The sequence below is a fragment of the Macaca thibetana genome, chromosome 2 (genome assembly GCF_024542745.1).
Source record: "Macaca thibetana thibetana isolate TM-01 chromosome 2, ASM2454274v1, whole genome shotgun sequence".
Lineage (NCBI taxonomy): Eukaryota > Metazoa > Chordata > Mammalia > Primates > Cercopithecidae > Macaca > Macaca thibetana.
In genome coordinates this window covers 37,740,941-37,761,721 of record NC_065579.1, presented here as the reverse complement: position 1 = coordinate 37,761,721, position 20,781 = coordinate 37,740,941, and the positions used below count along the sequence as shown (strand labels likewise).

At 44.7% G+C, this 20,781-nt stretch overlaps 2 protein-coding genes across 2 annotated transcripts in view; one reads left to right on the top strand and one right to left on the bottom strand.

Annotated features, from left to right (window-relative positions):
- Positions 1 to 20,781, top strand: part of ANAPC13 (anaphase promoting complex subunit 13) — a 1,014,760-nt gene that overhangs the window by 352,150 nt on the left and 641,829 nt on the right. The gene's annotated exons all lie outside the window — the stretch shown is intronic.
- Positions 1 to 20,781, bottom strand: part of EPHB1 (EPH receptor B1) — a 456,164-nt gene that overhangs the window by 102,753 nt on the left and 332,630 nt on the right. The gene's annotated exons all lie outside the window — the stretch shown is intronic.

Genomic DNA, 20,781 nt, shown 5'->3' with positions numbered 1-20,781 from the left:
AAGACAGGAGGAAAGGAGGAACACTGTAATGTTTTTGAGAAGAAGGTGTCGAAGGAACCTCAGTCTTGCATTTGTGGGCTGAGCTATTGCAGAGATGAGAATCTGGGGCAAGAGATGATAATGAGAGAGTAGAACCAGTTGGTACAGAATTACTGTACAACAGAAAGGAACATTCTAGCAAACATCTCTTCCTAATACTTCAAGTTAGATTTTATTATACTTTAAAAGGAAGAGAGGAGGTATCTCTCAAAAAGACATGAACACAGACCAACAACAGAGGTATAGTCAGTTTTCCAAATGAGGGCATTTCCAATAAGGAATTCACAAGTATAAATGAAGAAATGATAAACAAATCAAACCTTTGGAAACAAGATAATTCCAAATCTGTAAAGCTGATTCAGAAATCTCTGTTTGGAAATAATATTACTTATTTCCCAATTCAACATTTTTTCATGTGGTGTAAGTAAAATGAAAACAGTCTGGAAATAATAAACGAGGGCTGTCTTTCTAGGGGAAGAGGCAGGTAATGGATGAGGCTTCAATCTGTGCTCTGCTCAGGGGCTGCTCCATTTAGTCCTGGCACTTTTGCAGTGATGAAGGTCTTTTCCTTACTCGAACTCCACTTTACAAAGGTTTCTCTGGGGACCACAGCTGAATGACATTTACTATCCTCAATTCAAGTTAACAGATTGCCCTCAAAGACCTGGAATTACACAGCACAGCTACGGGGTCACAAGGGGGCTGCTGCTTTCTCCACTACTCATTGGACCCTCAATGAGTCCCTACTACGTGCAGCCCCTGGGGGAGAGGAGGCAGAGCACTTGTTCCGAAGATGCTTCTAGTCCAGGAAAGCCATAAAGAGTAGTAAGTGTGATAAGGGCTCAGAGTCAGAGTGTCCTCTGGGACCTTGAAGGCAGGTATGCCTGGTTCCCATTAGAGACCTTGTGGTGTCTGTGAAATGCACCTCTCAGAGTTCCTAATCCTTGAAGAGTAATTAACTAACAGCCCCAGTTCCTGCACTCTGCAGTCCATCACCATATTCACACAGAGGCCCTGATTCCCACAGGCTGCACCCAGCCAATGACTGGGAGCAGCAGGGATGCCATGGCAGACCCATTCCTGCGACATATGGGACTACTCTGATGGGCCACTTCCACTCAAAGACTCCAGAGTGGCCTTTCCAGCACTACCTTATAACCCACACAGCAGGCTATAGCGCTTCCTACCCTACCCAATCCTCCTTCCTTCCCTCTCTCCTTTACAGAGATCAGACCTTTCTTATGATCTGATGGCTCTCCCAGCCTCCTCCAGCTCGCATCTCATTTCTCCGGTAAATCTTTCATACATCTAATCCCATCTTTGTGTCTGCTTCATGGAGGGTCTGAATTAATGTAGTTTTGATTCCCCCTTCAACGTCCTTGTCGGGAATTTGCTGCCAAGCTCCTGCTGTGCCCCCAGAGAGGGAGACTTCTTGCCTCCAGGAGCTGCTGTTCTATACTTGGGTAAGTCTCACCAATTTACATATCTTCCTATCTTTATTTGAAAGTTATCTTCTTCCCACTGGTTTCCATTCTGCCAACTGAAGTAAGAAAGGATGTTCCCCCTCCCACAAAATGTCTTGTCAAATATCTAAGGAAACTAGTTAGATCTTCCTTGAGTTATTCCTGCTGAAAAAAAAAAAATAGTCAAATATTTTTCCCATGACCATTACATGCCACCCAAGATGGCTCTTTTCCAGATGAGACCATGTTCCCTAAATTCTCTTTAGGCATGAGGCTTGGAGGTGAACCCAATTCTCTTTCCACTCTTTGAGCAGCAAAGATTAGAATAAAACTAATATCTACCATGACCTGTGTATTATATATCTATTAATATGACCATTAGCCTTTGGATGAAAAACATGTCCCTGCTGTTCAGTCCTGAAATGGCAGTCATATATAACCTTTAGGTTTCTCCATGGTATGCTCCTCATCTTTTGTCTGTAGAGTTGGCTTTTGGCTTTGACTATGAGAATGTACATGTATCTCAACCTTTATGGTGTTAAATTTGGCCTATTTGTTTAGTAAGTGGAAATAATTTCTTATCGTGATTGGGCCATCAAATGTATTTTCTCTTGCCTCCAACTTAGTAATATCTATAACCCAGGTTAATTAATTAATTAAACATATTTATTGAGTATCTGCCATGTACCAGTCACTTTTTAGGTTCTAGAGGCACCACAGTGAACAAATAAAATTTCTTGCCCTCATAGAGCTTACTTTCTAGTGGGGGGATTCAGCAGAGACTAGAGGTAATAAATGAATCATAAGCTATGTTAAAATATATTAACTACAATGAAAAAAATGGAGCGGGGAAAGGGACGCAGGATGCCAGAGGTGGGAGGTGTGTGGTCAGGGAAGGCCGCCTGAGAAGCAGATACAGGAGCACAGGGTTGAAGGAGGGGAGGGAGGGAGCCAAGAGGATATTTGGAGCAGCCAGGACAAAAGGGCTGATCTAGGGGCATCAGAGAGTCAGTGGGACCCAGAAGAGAGGAATCCGTGGGGGCAGGACCCTGAGGGACACTAGAAGGAGTTTGGCTTCTACCCTGAGCAAGCTAGGGAGCCACAGGAGGACTGTCAACAAGGCATAGTGATGTAATCTGACTTATATGATACTGTCATCACTCTCTGCTGTGTTCCAAATAGAATGCAGGGGCCATGTAAAAGCAGGAAGCTGATCACAGCACTGCTGTAGTAATATACCTGGGAAACAATGGCTGCTGAGACCTGGCCTGAGCAGTGCAGTGGGCAGATTCTGAATCTATTTAGAATATTTCCAGGAATTTGGGATGTGGAAGAAAGAGAAGAGTCAAGTGACTACAAGGGTTTTGGCCTAAACATCTGGAGGAATGGGGCTGCCATCAACTGAGATCAGGGAGACATTTCTAGAAGCAGTTTGAGAGGAGAGACCAGGTGCTCCACTTCAGACCTATTAGATTTGAGATGTCCAAGGTGTCCCAGAGCAGAGGCTGAGTACCAGATAGGTGCATAAGGTCCATGCTGGAGACCAATTGGGAGTCACCAATCTTTCACAGATATTGAAATCAGTGGAACTTACAGAGATCACCAAGAGAATCGATAGATAGAAAAAATTCAAGATTCAGAAGATGAGGAGAAAACACTAAAGAGGCCTGAGAAGGAAAGACCAACGAAGCAGAAGGAAAACCAGGAGAGTGTGATCGCCTAGAAACCAAGTGGAAATAAGGTGCTCCCAGGAGGAGAGAATACATTAAATGCTACTGCTAAGTCAGGTAAAATGAAACTAAGAACTGAGCCCTGGACTTATCAACAAGGCTTGACGGTTAAATACGTGAATGGCCTGTGATCATCTTTCCCAACACCTTGCAATCACAGGACAGAGTCATGGGGGAGGATAAAGACAGTTCAGGGAAGGCGAGGCAGTTTTCTGGAATCAATCCAGATCACTTGAGGATCCCAATGGGTCCACAAAGACAGAGTGAACAAATAGCTCCTGAGAGCTCTTTCCTTCCACTGCACGCCATGACTCTCATGCTGCCCTTGCAGACCTCTGTGGAGGCACAATCTACATGTTGTGAATCACATCAGTTTCATAGAGGATTTCAGAGTCCCTCTGTCTTGAGAGCTGAAACATCATGTATTTAAAAACGGAAAGATCAATGCTAGCAGCCTGAGGATTTTGCTGGGCTTGGTTCTTCTCCTTGTCTCTATTGTCTGGAAAGCCATCATTAAAAACGCAAGATATTTGCCAACCACTGTGCCAGTCCTGTTCTAAGCACTGGGGACAGAAGAACAAGTAAGAAAGTCACAGCCCTGCACTTCGGGTCCTTGGAGTCTAGTTGGGGTCAGATGGTAAAGAGGCAATCACAGGACAGACTGATCCAGAGGCAATTGACTGCAAAATCCATGGAGAGAAATGCTCCTGTCGCTACACATGGTACGAACCCCCTAGCAGTCAGCAGCACATGGGTCTGGGAGGAGCTGCCAAAGGGTGATGGCCATCCCTGCCTGCATTTCTCACATTCATGGCAATGACTTAAGCGTTGCAGGCATTGTGGAAGACTGTGTGTTCTCGCACAGGTCATTCTAAATTGTTTACATTTTATTGCGATGGGATTTAGCACATGGGAGAAAGCAAAAAAGCATTTCTTATCCTGCCTGAAAATCAGGGGCAGCTTATGTTCAGTGCTCTGCCATCAAAAATCACCTGCAGTGATAAATTTGGTTTTTCCCTCTCCAAAGGCAAATGCCACCTCTTGATCTGTTGCTTTATGTGCTATGAAAGTTTCAGACAAAACAGAAAATAGTAAGAATGAACTCTGGTATTCACTCAAACACCAACTTCTTCTAGCAAAACTGAAGCTAAAGATTAAAGAGGATGAGAAGATTAATTCAAAGAAGCATCCCCTTTTGCCCCCAAATACAACGGTTTTCACAGTAAGTCCTGGCTAGCTGTCTTTTCTCCGTACTCCTCAGATGAAGGGATAGTTTGATTGAACACCTGAAAGAGTCTCTTTTTGGCAAACACACACAAAGCTTTTGAATAAATTAAACATTCTACTGAGAGAAAGAAATGAAAATAAAGAGTTCACAAGATTATTCAAATTTAGCAAAGAAACAAATATGGACCCTTCTTCAGAAAAGGTAAGGAGAAAGAATTAGTTTAGGGTTACTTGGAAAGAAGTTGATGAAGGTCCAAGAAAGATGTGTTAGGTATAAAGAGGTGGTGCCCAATAAATCCAAATGGAATCAAAGGTGCCCTGCACCCTTTCTTAGCAAAGGAAGAGGCTGACCCAAAAGAGAACAGGGACCCAAAGAGGAGAGCAAAGAGCAAAGAAGAGTGTCATCAGACTACAAGGTAAAATCAACTAGGGTTCAAACAGAATCAGAACCAGAGTGTTGAAGAAGAGAGTTATAGCCAATAATAAACGGCCTTGTAAATGTGTCAGAAGCAGAAAGACTTAAAACATCACTGGTCAAGGGGCTCCGGAATGGAGAAAAAAGCAAAGGCAGGCTGAGTGAGTGAATCCTTTGTCTGTTTTTGCCACCAAAAACTCTGGGGAAAACTTACTCCCAAATTGCTTTTAAAGCAGACAGATCCAAGATAGTATATCACACACAGCAGAGGAAGAGCACAGACTGTTCTTGCCTGAACTGACAGAGGAGATGTGAATAAATTGCAGGGACAGGATGGCCCTCGCTGCAAGTTGTGAAAGAGCTCACAGATGACGTGGAACAAATATTGGCCCAAACTGGCCACTGATCACTGGCCACTGCCAGTAATATCGAAGATGGGGCCTGGCAGACCACCAGACAGCCCTCCATTTGTACGAAGGGCCCCAAAGGGAACTGTGGAGTCCCAGGAGACTCAGGCTGGGTCTGAGACGGTGGCATGACTCTGTCTCAAAAGTTAATAACCCAGACTCTGGACCCTAGAGTTCTGATGTGCAGGAGTTTTACTGTCATATCACAGGTTCACCTGGGTCATGCATTTTATGTTTATGACATTCCTTGACACTTTAATTTAGTTACTGACTCAGTTATGTTCAAAGGTTTCTTCTTACTCATTTTGCTTTCCTTATTTGATAGGAGCATCCTCCTCCAACAATTAAGTGTCTCAGATTCCAAAAATACGAGATTTACTTGATGCTTTTTTCTAGGACAATTACTAAGTTTTAATGCATTACAATGCTTATTAAAAATACTTCACAACCTTTTAGTTGATTTTTGTGCCGAAACAATTCTGTCAACAGTTTTAACCATAATCAGTTTTGGGACCTAACAAAGGATATAACAGTTCACTGTGTTAAAATTAATGCACATACACTCAGACTTCAGTTGATCTATTGGAGTAAAATGTTTAAAGAGGTTATAAAATTATGAAACTCAGATTTCAGTGTTCAGCAAATCTAAACTAAAAGGGAAAACAGTGTTGTGAGTGTGGGTGGAAACTGTGACAGGGACAGCCTTGCTTGAGGCCATCTCTCACCAGCTCTAGGAAGGTGCAGGTCACAGCTGAGCTGCCTCTTGCCTTAGCTCGGGCAAATGCTCTAGCAACTCTTCTAGGAGGCAAATGCTGTTTCCAGTGACAGGTACTTTCACATCTAAAATTCCCAAGGAGACCCATACAAAGAGGAGGCCATCTGCCTCCCCCGCACAATAAATCATGGATGGGCAGGGTAGAGCAGTTTTCCTTGGCCCTTCCATACAGTGTGTGTGTTTGGGGGGTGTCCTCCCAGTGACCCCCCAGAGTGATGCGGCTGCCCCAACCTGCACAGTGTGCACCTAAGGCTTGGTAACCACTTTTACCCTCATTGGGCATTGCTTTGTCTGGCAGAAATGCTCCTCAGTCGAGGAATATGTGGGTTGAAGAATAATCCTTCTATAAACATTCATACACAAGTTTCTGTGTGGACATATGTTTGTATTTCTCTGGGGAATCAACCTAGGATTGGAACTGCTGGATCATATGGTAACACTAACCTCTTCTATTCTCTCTAGAACAGCATTTCCCAGCCAAATCATCCTTGGACTAACTACCTGTGATCTATAGCACAGACCATAGCTGTGAAGAAAACGGGTAAGGTAAGGAATAGTAGGGAGCCTAGGGCCCAGCCCAGAGCAGCAGGAATTAGCAGAAATAAAGAAGGGCTATTGTCAGGGCCCTCCAGGTGTTGCAGAGAGATGTGTGTGCCTATTCTGGCTCTGCCATTTGCTTATTATGTGATCTTGGGAGAAGGTTAACCCAAGGCCTTGTCTTCTTTGGGCCTCAAGTTCTTCAACTGTGAAATAGGAATATTAATTCTTGTGTTATTAATTTCCCAAATGTTCTGAAGATGTTCTCTGTGTGGTCTCTTGCTCCTTTCAACCAGATCCCACCTGCCAGGCTGGGGACTTGGCAACCACCCCAAACTCTCCTTCTGGCTCCACTGCTGTTCACATAGGCAAATCAATCACTGGGCATCATTCCCCAAGGTAAACGTAAAAAGTGGGATCCAGTGACAGCCTCAGGTATTTATCTGATAAATATCTTTGAGGGGATATATACACGTCGACTAAGCCATGGTGGATGTGATAGATACAAATGGGCTTGGAGAAAGGGAAAGCTAGCAAAGAGCTGGGTTCCCCAGAGGCTGGAGTGATAAACGCTCCAGAAGAGAGCTGGTTTCCCCTGAACATTCTGAGATAACCTGAAGCAACCTAGAAAGTAAGTGATAGGGTGTCTTGTCCCTAAGGAGAAGAAGACCTAGTGACTCTGGAGAGTGGACAAGCATAGCCTACCCATCTAATGGTACGGCTCAGGCCCAGGAGCCCCCGACGCTCCCATGGCCCTGCCACTGCCTCTCTACAGGTCTCGTCACCTGTATCTCATTGTGCCTCATGTACTTACTGTCCTAACTCTCTTGTCCACCTCTAACTCATTCACTTCAAACTACTCTGTAGCCATATTAATCTTTCTAAACTCAGTTTTTCCTTTGTTACTCCAATGCTCAACCTTCAATGGATCCCCACTGGAAAAAGCCCTAATTCCCTCTTAAACATTTAGCAATGTGACAGCCACTCACCATTCCAGACTCTTCCCCACGGTTCCCTCTCAGGAACTTATCACTCTTATCTAACTGCTCTATTCACAATATCCAAAAAGAGCTCATCTTTTGGAGTCTCTTCCAAGAAGGCCATTCCCTGTGGGCACCTCTTTTCATGACCCTGCCGGCCTTTGAAGGCACACAGGGAGCCACACACTGCCCCACACTGCTTATCCTTGCCTGGTCACGCCTACCAGAGTGCCCTTTCCTGCCTCCCAACCCAAAGCCCCTTGGGGTGTGATCTCCACGCTGGGACACAGTGCACTGTGATCTACCTTCCGAGGTGCTCACCTGTGCTCTCCATCACTGCAATAAAGTCTTTAGGGAAGGACCATGTTTTCAGCCTCTTCACAGTGTGCTAGCACATAATAAATGTTCAACAAAAATTTACTTATTGCAATGATTGCAGGCTTTTCTCTAAAGACCTCAGAGGTGAAAGGAGTCAGAAAATCCCTTTGTTGTAACGAACATGAACATTGGCCTTTGAAGGAGCATGAGGTGGAAAAGGGAGCCAGGGTTGTGATTTGGCGGCCCGCACCTCACAAAGATCATAGAAGATGGTAGTCACAAGGGATAAGAGACAGAAGTTCTCTGTGGTGTAGATGAAGAAACCTAGCAGGTTGGGTCCATCCCCATCTCACTGGGATTGTTTAATTGTAATATGACCCTAACATTAGCCGTTTTCTATTTTTTAAAGCTGTGAAATCCTTTCTCCAAACAAAGTTCTCCCTGAAGCATAAAATGTGAAACAGAACAATTCAGAGCTGCTCTGGGTGAATCAGAGCTGCTAGGGCCTTGAAGTCAGTCCATTTTCTATCTCCCCAACCCAGACTCTGTAAGGTTTATAGAGAGACCCAAACAATGCTGAGCAGTCTCCAGATGTCCCCTCGAGGGAATTCTGTGAGATCCTAGAAGCTATGAGTGACGGGGTTGGGAATGAAGGATTGGGCTGGCTGGCCATCTTTTTTTTTTTTTTTAAATATACGAAACACATCGCATATCCAAAAACCAAAGTTCGTATTTAAATATCAGCTAAAGACTTCCGGCCCTCTAGTACTCATGACCAAAGAAGAACAATTTGCAATACAGATGAACTGTGTTTGCTCTGACATTTCTATTCTAGGAGGTAACTTTGCTGAAAAGGTCCTGCTTAGATAACTGGTTCTCCCACTGTAGATGAAAACTCATTCCATTGCACAAATATGCTTGAATTTTACGTTAGAAGACCTGACTCATGAAATATTTTTGGTGCAGTAACACTTCTGGTCAAAGTAGCTTAAACAAATAAGCAATTAACTCGGAGACTGGGTATAAATACAAAAGCAGAATTAATTATTCTTCTCATTGTTTTCCTCTATTGTGGACATTGGTTTCTTGTTTGCTTTTACTCTGGGCTTTGCCTTGAGATGTCTCTGACATTCGCTTCCTATCTTCCTCCCTACCCCGGGAGTCACCTGGGGAAAGAGGACTTCCTTAGGTGTGTACCCTGCTCCGTGCTGTTCTAGAATTCTGGCTGAATTTGAGATGTGAATGGGATAATAAATGAGGGCTTCAGGCCTGGCCTTCAGTCTCACACCCCCAAGGCAGGGAGCCACAGGCTCCTCTTTCACTGGTCCATCCACTGAGGGTTTTTCGGTTCCATGCCAAAGGGGAATGGGGGAGTGACAGGTGGGGGTTAAGGGTTGGTGGCTGATCTGGGAATGTGGATTTATAGCAGCGGCCCTCATTTATGATATTGCTTTTGATGTGTACGTGTTTGGGGGCGGGGTGCCGTTCTTTATTGGGATCATACATCTGACTCTGTAAGTTCTCAAAATGTAGTCCCAGATCAGCCTCATCTGGGAACTGGTAAGATAGGCAGACTCCAGAGCAACATCCTAGACTCAGTGAATCAGAAACTCTGGGTGTGGGCCCAGCAATCTGTGTTTTAACAAGTCTTTCACAGGAGTCTGACACATGCTCAAGTTTGAGAACTGCTTGTCTAGAAACCTAGAAATCAGAATGTTAAACTTTGACGGGGCATCTGAGACCATTCAGTTTTGGTCAGCTCTTACAATTTATAGATTAGAGCAATGAAGATGAGAGAGGGGAAAATGACATCCCCAAGTCTGCAGAAGGTTAGTGCAGAGCCAGAAACAGCAGGGACTCCTTTCCCTGAGACCAGTGTAGGGCTCCCTCCTCACAACTCATGCACTCTGCATTTCCAGAGCCTTGAGGAGGCCAGGCATAGGGGTGGGGGACATTGAGTTACACCAGCATCACTAATGGATGGGCACTGCCTTCTGGGACCCCTTGTGCCCTCAGGGAAATCAGGGGTCCCCACCCATGGTGGAAGTGTGCAGAGCCCTGTGCCTGGAGGAGGAGGCAGGCTGCAGTGTGTTCCTGGTGGTGCCTCTGCCTCCTGGGTCGCTGCAACCTGGCATTTTCCCACAGCTCCTCCTCCCTGCTGTGGGAATCAAAAGGTGCCTTAGAAGGTGCTATTTATGTGAAAACTATAGCAAATCTGCACTCTGTGACCCTGCAACTGTGGGAGGCTGTGGAGGTGTGTGTGGAGCAGGATACTCTTCAGGCAGGCATCTAAGCACTGTTGACGGCTGCTGAGGACACAACCATCGGTACTCACATGTCAGCTGGGGCATGTCACAGGGCTCTGCCTCCCCTCAGGTCTGCCAGCCTTTCCCAGGTGTGGGGCAAGAGCAGAGCACTGGCAGCTTTGGTCTGTTTAATGATTGGTCATGAACGGCAGTCCACTCCAAACACTACCAGTGGAGAGGCCACAGGAGATACCCCATCACAGGTTGTGTGCCCCTGTTACATCTGGCTCTCACCCTCACACATTCAGCTGAATCCCCAATGCAGCTGGAGGACCTACCACTACCACCCTAAGGCTGACATCACTGCCACCAACGCTGGGCAGGGGAGCTGCACCTGCAGTCACTGTGACCATCCTCCTCCAGGCCTGGAGGTCTGAGTCTTCTGGCTTGAAGGTCCAGAGCCCCTCCTCCTCAGAGCAGCCCACCAGGCTCCACAGGCCAGCTTCCATCCTGCCATGCCCACTCTAGCCCCTTTCTGGACATCACCAACCCCATGGAGTTCTGGGTCTCTTCTCCTTGATTCTGACTTTCCTTTGACGACTGAGCACACCCCTACCCTGGGCCCTCCATTTACAAATCAGGAAACTCCCTTGTACCCACCACCTTCCCTCAGAGCCTTCACTCCATGTCTGCATTAAGGAAGAGCAGCTGTCCCTCGAGGACACCTTTGCCTTGCAGCCCTCTCAACTGGTGACAGTTTATGATTTTGCATCCAGCACACCGCAGGGTCAGGAAGTGGGGTTTGTCATCCTTGCTCCTGACTGTCTGTTTCACACCATCAATCGCCATCTCCTGCACCCTTCGCAAAAATGCCATTTGGCTAGACCACCACTCTCCAGGTCTTGGGACCACCATATACTCCCTCCCACCATCACACCCCCATTCATTGGAGGCATGAGCTTCTGTCTTTGTCTTCCTCTCTGCCCTGAGCCTTGCCCTCCTGTGTGTGACTTCAATGTTCACTTAAACAATATAATCTCAGTTCCCTGGCCTCTGCAGCTCTTCCATGCCTGCCAATTCCCATGGCACACTTAGACTCTGCTTTGCCTAAAGTCACTCAATTTGCAAAATCACAAGTCTAAATATTCTGCTTCCTCACCACCTCAGATGAGCCCACTGCAACTCTTTTTGGCCTCATCTGGCCTCTTGGCATTTACTTCCACCAAATGCATCAGCCTTCTCCTTTATTCATATCCATTATTATCCATCTTAGGCTCCATCTTTGCAATAACATAATCCACAATACTCCCCAAACCCTTAGGCATATGTTGCCTTTATCTTTTCAGAGCATATGACTGTCAAAGCTCAACCAGAGATATATTTGTGATGTTTCCAGTAGGGCCTGCTGTCCAGGAGCCATATACTGCTGAGAAAGCCATACAAGAGGAAAAAGAGGTGGCTTTCTAAACATGTGATCACCAACTTCAAATGAGCTCTCAGTACTTTCCAGAAATATTGAATTTACCTGAATAGTTCCATTTCCCATTCTCTTCAATAGCACTGCCAAGCTTTTTCCATTCTCCTCAAACCTTCAACCCCAATGCTTTCCCCTTCACTCTCAGCAACCAATCTTATTTCCCACCTTCCAGAGAAAATAGAAGCCTGAATATCCAACTGCATAAGTAATATCCTGATTTCAGTACTCAAACTCTCCACAAATTATGCATGTGCAGAACCAAAACCTGTTTTCTGTTGATGCAGTCCCTGAATACTTCTGGGAGACACTGGGGATGTCTCCTCTGCACTCGCAAACTATACTCTCATTCTCCTGCTTTGCTTTCTTTGTTCTCCATGTCAGCTGCCTGTGAGACCCCTCAAGGAACATTGCTTATTAAGCTAGATGGCCAGGCACCCCCCTCCCCCAAGGACCTGCGGTCCTGTGGGAACGTGGTTTTCAGTGCTTCCTCGGGCAGTGCCAGGCTCAGTGCCCCTCTGAGAGCCCTGCCTCCATAGTTACTGATGGTACCTCATCACATAGTCTCAAGACTGCCTCTCTGTGCCTCAAACTTCATAGCATCCCTCACGCAAAGCCACTTTCCTTGCTCTTCCAGTCTTCTATCCCAGGCATTCACTCCCATCCAGGCCATCAGATGAGGAAACAGATGGTAGCAGGACCTCACTGTTCTTCTAGGGACCCAGTCCCCTGCACACCCACCTCCTAGCAAGCTTCCCTCCCTACACGCAAGCCTCTTCCTGCAAACAAAACCCAGCCCACTGGTTTAGGAGGCAGCACCAGAGTGTGACATGGTATAAGGTCAGCCTGGACACCTTATAGCAGACGACACATTGCTGAGGGGCAGGGTCTACTGGGAGGAGAAAGACATGGCCTTTTCCCTTGGGAGCCCTCAGTCTGCCAGGAGAAATAGAGCCTAAGCACATAAACAACTAATGCACATCCAAGAAATCACCATACTGTCCCTTTAACAAGTACAATTCAGAGAAGGGCAACATACATCACATTGGGAGTTTGTACAGGGCAGATGCACTCCTAGGGGGCATGACTGGGCTCTTGTTCCCCCAAGCTCTTCTAAATGGTGAAAGCATTTGCTCTACTGTCAAAAAAGAAAAAAAAAAAAAAAAGAAAGAAACACACACACTTTAAAATCCTAGGGCTCAATTCTACAGCTAAGGCTTTCCTGCAGTTTGGCTGTCAGAAGGAAACTGATCCCGAGGCCTGAGGGATTGGCAAAGAGTCTCCCTTGCACTGAAAAATAACTGTGGTCCAGCGTTGCCTTTATTTACCCAGAACATTCAATGTGCCTTTTTCCTCCATCTTTCACATCCGCTCAGAGAAGATGTTAATTTTCTGAAATTAAACACTTAGCTTGATTACTGTTTTGTTAATTGCTGCATTCAGAAACCCCTGGTGCTCCTGCCTGTTTAACATGGATGGTACTGTGAAAATGATAGGTGCGGGACTGGCATGCAGGGGGACAGACAACAGTGCTGGGATGCCATCCTAACCACCCTCCCTGCATTTGCTCAAGCAGCTGGAACCCTGCCAGTGGGGGAGGTGGGACAGGCCAGGTCGTAGAAGAGCAGCTCCCATAGAGCCATGGTTATGGTTTGGGGATGCAGTGCACACAGGAAGCCTCAGGTCTTACCAACATCTAGGAGAATATAGGGGGAAACTGCAATCACAGCTCCCTACCCAAAGATGCCTGATAAAGGAAAGATCACAGAGACAGCTAAAGCTGCACCATTTGCTGATGCCTGAGATTACTTTAAGAAAGACTGAAGCACTCATTCATGTATTTATTTAACAAGTTATTAGTTCATTCAATGAACATTTATTGATTGCTTTCTATATTTCAGGCACCCAACTAGACACCTATCTGGACACAATAGTCAACAGGATGGATACAATGCTTTCTCTCCTGGAGATGCCAGTTAGCTCATGGAGTTGACTTGCCACAGGAGCATGGAGTGGATGGATCCCCTGGATCCTCTTCCTTCCCATCCTCTTTGCCTCTTTATGAGATACCTCTTTATGAGATAGTTCACAAGGTGAACCACAACTATCTCATAATCCAACTGGTGTCCCCTCTCCAATAAGGGTTATAACAATCTCATGTGGATATAAGATCCTTACAGAGTAAGAAATTTCCTCCAGTCTCATTGTCAGTAGCCATTTTTACTTCTGAAGCTATATACTTGGAGTGCCTGGCCCAAGATGGAGTAAACAAGCAAATAGGTCCCTGAGTCCTGTGGGCACTCTGGTAATCCTGGCAGAGTGAAGGCAGTTCTGGAGCTGTTAGCAGCATCACAAGTCACTGCTCATGACCTGGAAAGAAGAATTCTCATACCCAACCACTGTGTGGCCCAGCGTGTGATATCCACCCACAAGGAGTTCATTCAAATTGGTCTGTTGAACAATAAAATATCCCATCCAACACACTGTCACTGTATAGCTACATCCACCACCAACTGAAATGCCCTCTGGCAATAACATGTAGTTCCATCCTAACTTTTGGAATGTAAGAGTGGGCACCACAGAAGAGGGTGGTACCAAGATCCCAGCTGAGGGTCCTGCACCCCATCAAGTCACTTCCCAATTCAGTCACCTGCTTACTTTGTGACTTTTCTGGGCCTCTGATCCCAGTCTCAGTGAGTGCTGTTGACTAGAATGCAAGCTCCACAAAGGCACAGATTTTTGTCTGTTATGTGTGCTGCTGTGTTCCCAGTGTTTACAGCAGTATATGGCATGCAGAAAGGCCTTGAAAATATTCGACAAGTAGGCGAATGAATGAGAGACCCTAAGAAGCAGTACCCTTGAGCCAGTACTTGCAAGCAGTACTTGGTAAGCAGTCATAAAGAATGTGTTAAGTGAATGAATACATTTCCAAAGTTAAAGTGCCCAAACAAACCAATCCCTTTGAGAGTGGTTGAGTCTCTCTGTGTTCCTCTGAGTGGATCAGGGCTTGTAGCATCATCCTAAGCAACATTCCCTAAGTCTTGCTGCAAGGAGTCACAGCAGAGGAAGACTCCAGATTACCTGACTCATCTGGGAGGCTATCTTACGATGTTACCTGTGGGTCACCAGGACACATTCTCATCACCACTCCCCAGCCAAACACTTACATACTAATGCTCATCTGTGGGGACTGAAGCCATCTGGCAAATATTAATCAAGGCTCTCTGTGCCTGGCATTGTGCGGCCGTTCCCTCAGGAAACTGGTGGTAGGTGAGAAAGTGTGATTCTCCACACAGCTCACCATCTGGTGGAGGACCCTAAGGTTGCCAAGGATAGAAGCCAGGACATTGGTCAGGGGCAGTGCCATCTGCCGACCCTCTGAGCTCAATGGAGAACACATCATTGTTTGCAAATGGCCAGGGCCCTTCTGAGGCCAACTGGAAGTTCCTTCTCAATGCCAGAGCTTAAGAAACAATAAAAACAACCTTTTCTAGAATTAACAATGAGAAGAAAGCAACGAAACGAACTAAGAAATTGAATTAAGAACAGTGAAAATTTTATTTGCTTAAGTTTTTTTTTAACTTTTCTTTATTAACTTCAATGAAAGTTTTCTTTCAAGTCCTTCTAGTCTTTAAAATTCTCACTCAATCTTTTCTCTGCATTGGAGCAAATTTTGCCTGCTAATTTCCAATGAGCACAGCCCTTAAAAATGAACTGGCTTTAGCATATGGATCTTAACACTCTACATTTTTACAGGCAGCAGTGTAATATTGTTTTAATATTTAATTTTGAGATTTACATAATATCTTTCCTCCAAAGAGCTCAATACATTGCAATATCATAAAATTCCTTTTCATATTCAAAGATTACTCTTTATGCATGCAAATACTATATTTAACCAAGGAATAATGCAAATTAGGTGATGTATTCAGAGGAGTTGATGGGCTAGGTAATTCTTTTGTAAGAAAATTAGTGTATTCGAGTGACTTTAACTGTCTAAGAACTTCAAAAGTGTTTTAAAAATGGACAAACTATATGGGCTTGTAACTATTAACAGAAATAGTGTAGCATTTTTTTAAAGAAAGTAAGTAATGGGTTGTGTCTGTATTGTGGGCATGATGAATAGTATTCCACATGGAAGTGGCATGCAGGCCATACATGAACTGCATATAATATAAATGTCAAATATAAATTGTGCTGATAGGATCATGCAAGTAAGGGGGAAATTGTTGCTTCTTCAAATACACAATGAGAAAAGATAGACAGGCTCCTCTGAGCATCAGAATCATCCAGTGGCAGGTATCCAGGTTCTGGGCTCCAGTTCCTCCCTCATCATTAGCTCATTGGGATACAGACTTTGTCACTCTCGTTTCTGGTGCCTATTCCTCCCAGCACAGAATGGAGAAACCAATATCTGTTATGTATCTGATACAGATAACATCAGTCCCAAACAAAGAAACTGTGAAGCCTTGGAAGGAAACAGTCTAGGGAGAAAAAGTACAGCAAATTGCCCTCTAGCTCAAGACATATTCCCAGAAATGATGCTAATCTCTCAGTCCATAGCATAGTTTACAGAGTGATTTTCTATCTGCTGTCTCATTTGCTTGTCACTATAGTACTAGGAAGCAGGTATCATGACTCATATTTTATAGGCGAGAAATGAGGGATCTTGCCAGTTCAATGAACTTGCATGATTCATGTGAGGAGCAGAGAGGGAAAGAAAGCCCAGGAATACCCCACTGCACTCTGCCACCATGAGCCCAGAGGTGAGGAAGATGACTGCCCCATGGTGGAATGAGAATGGAAAACAGAGCATGCTCGGCAGTAAGACTTGGGTTAATCAGATTCACCCTCTGAATCAGAGGTTACAAACCATCGCCAACAGGCTAAATCCAGAATTGGATTTGTTTGGCTCTCAAGTGCTTTAAAATTTTCTAATCAGTTGTCAACATTTTAAATCTGGATTTTCAGCTTATAAAATCAGGCAGTGCTGGGCATGGCAACTCTTGCTGGAGCTGAACAATGGCTGCCTCTCTGCTTTTTAGTTCCCTGAAGTCCCCACCACTCCCTATTGCCTTGTACCTGGCCCCGCTTTGCTCCTCTCCATTACCTGCCTGGCCTTAGGGGTCTTTTGAGTTTGTTCTCTTTGGCTTAGATGGTCCCAAGTTCATGTGCTGGTCGGATTCATCTTTTATACCCCCAAGATTTCCTCTGAGGTCTTCTTTTCCAACTTTGACACTCCAAGTCTATTTGGCAGAAGAGAGAAGTAAAGTTTGTCACTCACTTAATTCTCTCTGACAGCCAGATGATCCGGCCATCAGTCTGAATCTGGGGCCAGATGCCAGAGAGTGACTGCAGGAGTTAGTGGTGATAACAATCTCTCTGCAGATCACTTGGCCACTGGAACAGAGAGAGTTGCACCTGATCTGGTCTATTTTAAACTCATGGCAGCTGTATTCAGTGCAAGGATGTATCCCTGAAGACCTCACGTAAATTTGAGCTTGCATAATTCATGACCAATCCTGACCAAAGATGATGGACATTTTTTTGACAGCTAAAGTGGCCTAGCAATGTGGCAACAGCTTAGAGAGAGCTTATGACTTACACAGTCCACTACAATGTGATTTTTCATCAGTCTGAGGATAAAACGGCCACAAACCATCTCACAGCCAAGAAATGATGTTTCTCAGAAATATCTGTAGCCTAGGGAGGTGCAAATGATGTTTCTCAGAATCATTTGTTGGCTGTGAGATGCTGAGCAAATTCAAAACTGCTCTGACCTAAGTTTCTTCATCTGACCCACCTTCTCTATAAAAAGAACAAAAACAAAAACAAAAAAAACATGTGGTAGGGGTTGGCACATTGGAGGTGCTCAAAGATGTCAGTTCTCTGCCACTGCCTTTGGACTGGGTAAGGATCCAGTCCTGAAACTCTTCAAGTGATACCTGGTCCTTGAATAGTTATGACTATAGACACAACTGGGGTCATGATGGGAGAAGATGAAGGCTCTCTGAATCTCAGAACTCAACAGACAAGCTTGTCTCTGAGTGAAAAACTGTATCTACCATGTGCCCAATGACCAAAAACAAATGATAGCAAAAATCTCCAAGGTCTCTTCTTAGATCTCATCTCTTGGAATCAAGAAGAGCCTATTGTTGGAGACTATGAAATGGGGGGCCCAGAGGTACTGCCCACTTTTAGGACAGAACACCATAAGGTAGACACAGACAAGGGACATCCTGTTGATCTCTTTCTAATCCTAGACTCTCCAAATCCCTTTAAGTCTCTGCTTTCTTATCAGAAAAATAGGAACAATAATCCCCAAGTCATTGTGTAATTACGAGGATTAAATGAGTCCACATAATTCCAAAATTCTTTGTGAACTCAAAAGAAACACAAACAGGAGGTGTCAACTATAATCATTATTACTCATCTATTTCTCAATCCGGACCCACTCAGTAGTCCAAAGCCACTTCACAGTTTGGGCAGTTCCAAACATAGAGTATGCATTCAATAAACACAGGTTGACTTAATGATTGATCCCAGGACTCCTCTTGGTCAAATTCTTTGCCTTCCATCTAGCTACTAATGACCCAAACAGTAGGACAGGTGGCCACAGGTACAAAGAGGGGTCATACCATACAATGAAGCCAGGGGAGGAAGACCGAGCTAGATCTGACCCAGAGTGAACCAGCTCAGGGGTATTCTGGGAAGGTTAGACATGTCAGGACCTATTGGTAACACATGGGTCCACCCACCTCAGCCTTTCATGGATCTGAGTCATTAGAGTTTTTATGATGCCTACTTTTTAGTCTCTCTTCCACCTCTGGTAAAATACATAGCTTCTATTCATGGTTCTAAACTGTTCTCACAGAAGTTCAGGTCTGAATGTTTATTTGATGGTTCTCATCTTTAAAAAAATACTATCTGTTGGTTGAAAATAATTTGTATTTACACATAGATTCATCAAATCAGTGCAATGGCAGCCTGTTCCTCAGTCCACAGCCCATAGATTAGGAACTACTGGTCAACTTGATATTTGTTTTACAATAACCATGTGCTCCCAAGAAGCAATTGGATCCTTCTCTCAGTGAGTGTAAACTCTCTGACACCAGAATTCCAGAGTGACCAAACAGGAATCATAGATTGGAAGGTGATAATGAAGGCTAGGACTACAAAATCAGAGATAATTAAGATTAAAGGGCCTGCCAGAGGGAGAACAAAGCACACGAGAAGTGTGCTCATGGAGGAGCAAAAGGGTGAGGATAAAAATGAATATTTTACATGTTGGTAATGCAGGGCCCCTTGCAAGAGCCTTGGTCCCCCAGCTCCACTGCAGTCTAGGAAGGTGCAGATGGCAAGACAAGCAGATGGGCAGGTTCGGGAATAGCAGGGTAAGAGAAGGGAGGGCAGAAATAAAAGCAAACCGATATAAGTGGCAGGTTTGTTCGCACATGCTTAGAGAGAGAGAAAAGACAGCCAAGCCCAGTGTAACATGACAGCCTGGCAAGATTGTCATTCCCAGAAGCTGGGACACTAAAATATTTCAGCCAGTTTTCTGCCTAAACTCTTCAAGGGAAATACTGCTAACAAAGGCTGCCCATGTTACATGCTTAACATAATGCAGAAATTACCATTCTCCTTTCTTTGGGTAAGACAAAATGTCACAACCTTTGTCTCACGGCACCAACACTGTGGTCACCAGCTGGAGGCTTCTACACTTCCACTCTTATTTTCTCACTACATGCGTATGCATGTAAACACGTGACCATACACATACATACAAACACACCACATGAACACACACACACACACACACACACACACACGCACAGAGCAACAACGCAGCCATCTGGACAGACACGCTCTCCTACGACACCTTTTTTCTTCTCAGTTCTGACAGCTTAAACTCAAGATTCATCTGCCATCAAAGATGCCTAAGATGCCTGGTTTTAAAAGAAGCAGAATGAGTCTGAGGGTGGGGAGGTGAGTAGGAAAGGACAGAGTAGAAAAGAGAAGGTCAGGGAGGCGCAGATACACAGAGGAAGAGAGAGCCGAGATAGATGCTTGGCTCCTGCTATTCTACTAACAAGCTGTCCTTTTAGAATTTGTTAATTGAGAAAAAAATCTATAATTCCAAATAACATCACGGTCCACTGCCTATGACCCTCATTGCCTATACACGTGATGTTCACTTCCCCTCTGCAGCCTTGCACAGTAACCCCGGGAGAGAGATTGCTCATTTTTCTCTAACTCCCTTGGTATTTACTGCATGCGTACAGCATTTTACCTTGCAGCTTTGTGCTTTGTATCTATATCCTCTAAATTCGTCAGTTAATGAGTTTCATGAGAGGAACAATAGTGTCCAAGTATCACTGCATCCTTCACTGTGTCTAATCCACAGCGTGGCACACAGTACATGCTAAATGACTATCTCTTAATGATGAATGAATAAATAAGTGCATGAATGGACTGGTTAAATTGATAAAAAAATAAACAGATTCTTGCAAGAGCTGTGAAAAGTAATGAAGAGAAAAGATCAGAAGAGTGCAAGATTCAGAAATAAAGAAAAAGAAAATGTGTTCTGAGCTGTGCCAGAGGATGTGCTGGTTATTGGAAGCAATCTATTGCCATCTATCTGAGGTCTCAATAGCAGCATATCATTAATCAGAGCAAGCTATAAAGGAGAATACACTTTTGAACTACATAGGTTTAATTGGAAAATGAAGGCAATATTGATTTTATCATATGATTTCTGGAAAATTTCTGTCATTGGGTTTCCATAAAGCATCATTGGTGGTCCTGTTCTCAAAGCCTTTCAGTGCCTCCACTCACTCACCATCTGTCTGTCCATCCGTCCACCTACCCACCCCTCTGTCCATCTGTCCATCCATTTACACAATCCTCTGTTTGTCCACTCACACACCTGTCTGTCCATCTCTTCATCCATCTTTCCAACAGGATTTGTTGAGCTCAGGCTGGATGAAGAGCACTAGGTCCTATTCCGGCTTGGATACACCTCTTTGCTTTTGTGCTGGGCACAAGAAAATCCCCTAGTCTGCAGCTCATTCTCAGAAGCGCAACACTACACCTGCCTTCTCCATGTGATCACAAATGCCCATCACCTGACACGTTCACTCCTGGACAGAGGCCTGACAGCACACTGGCAG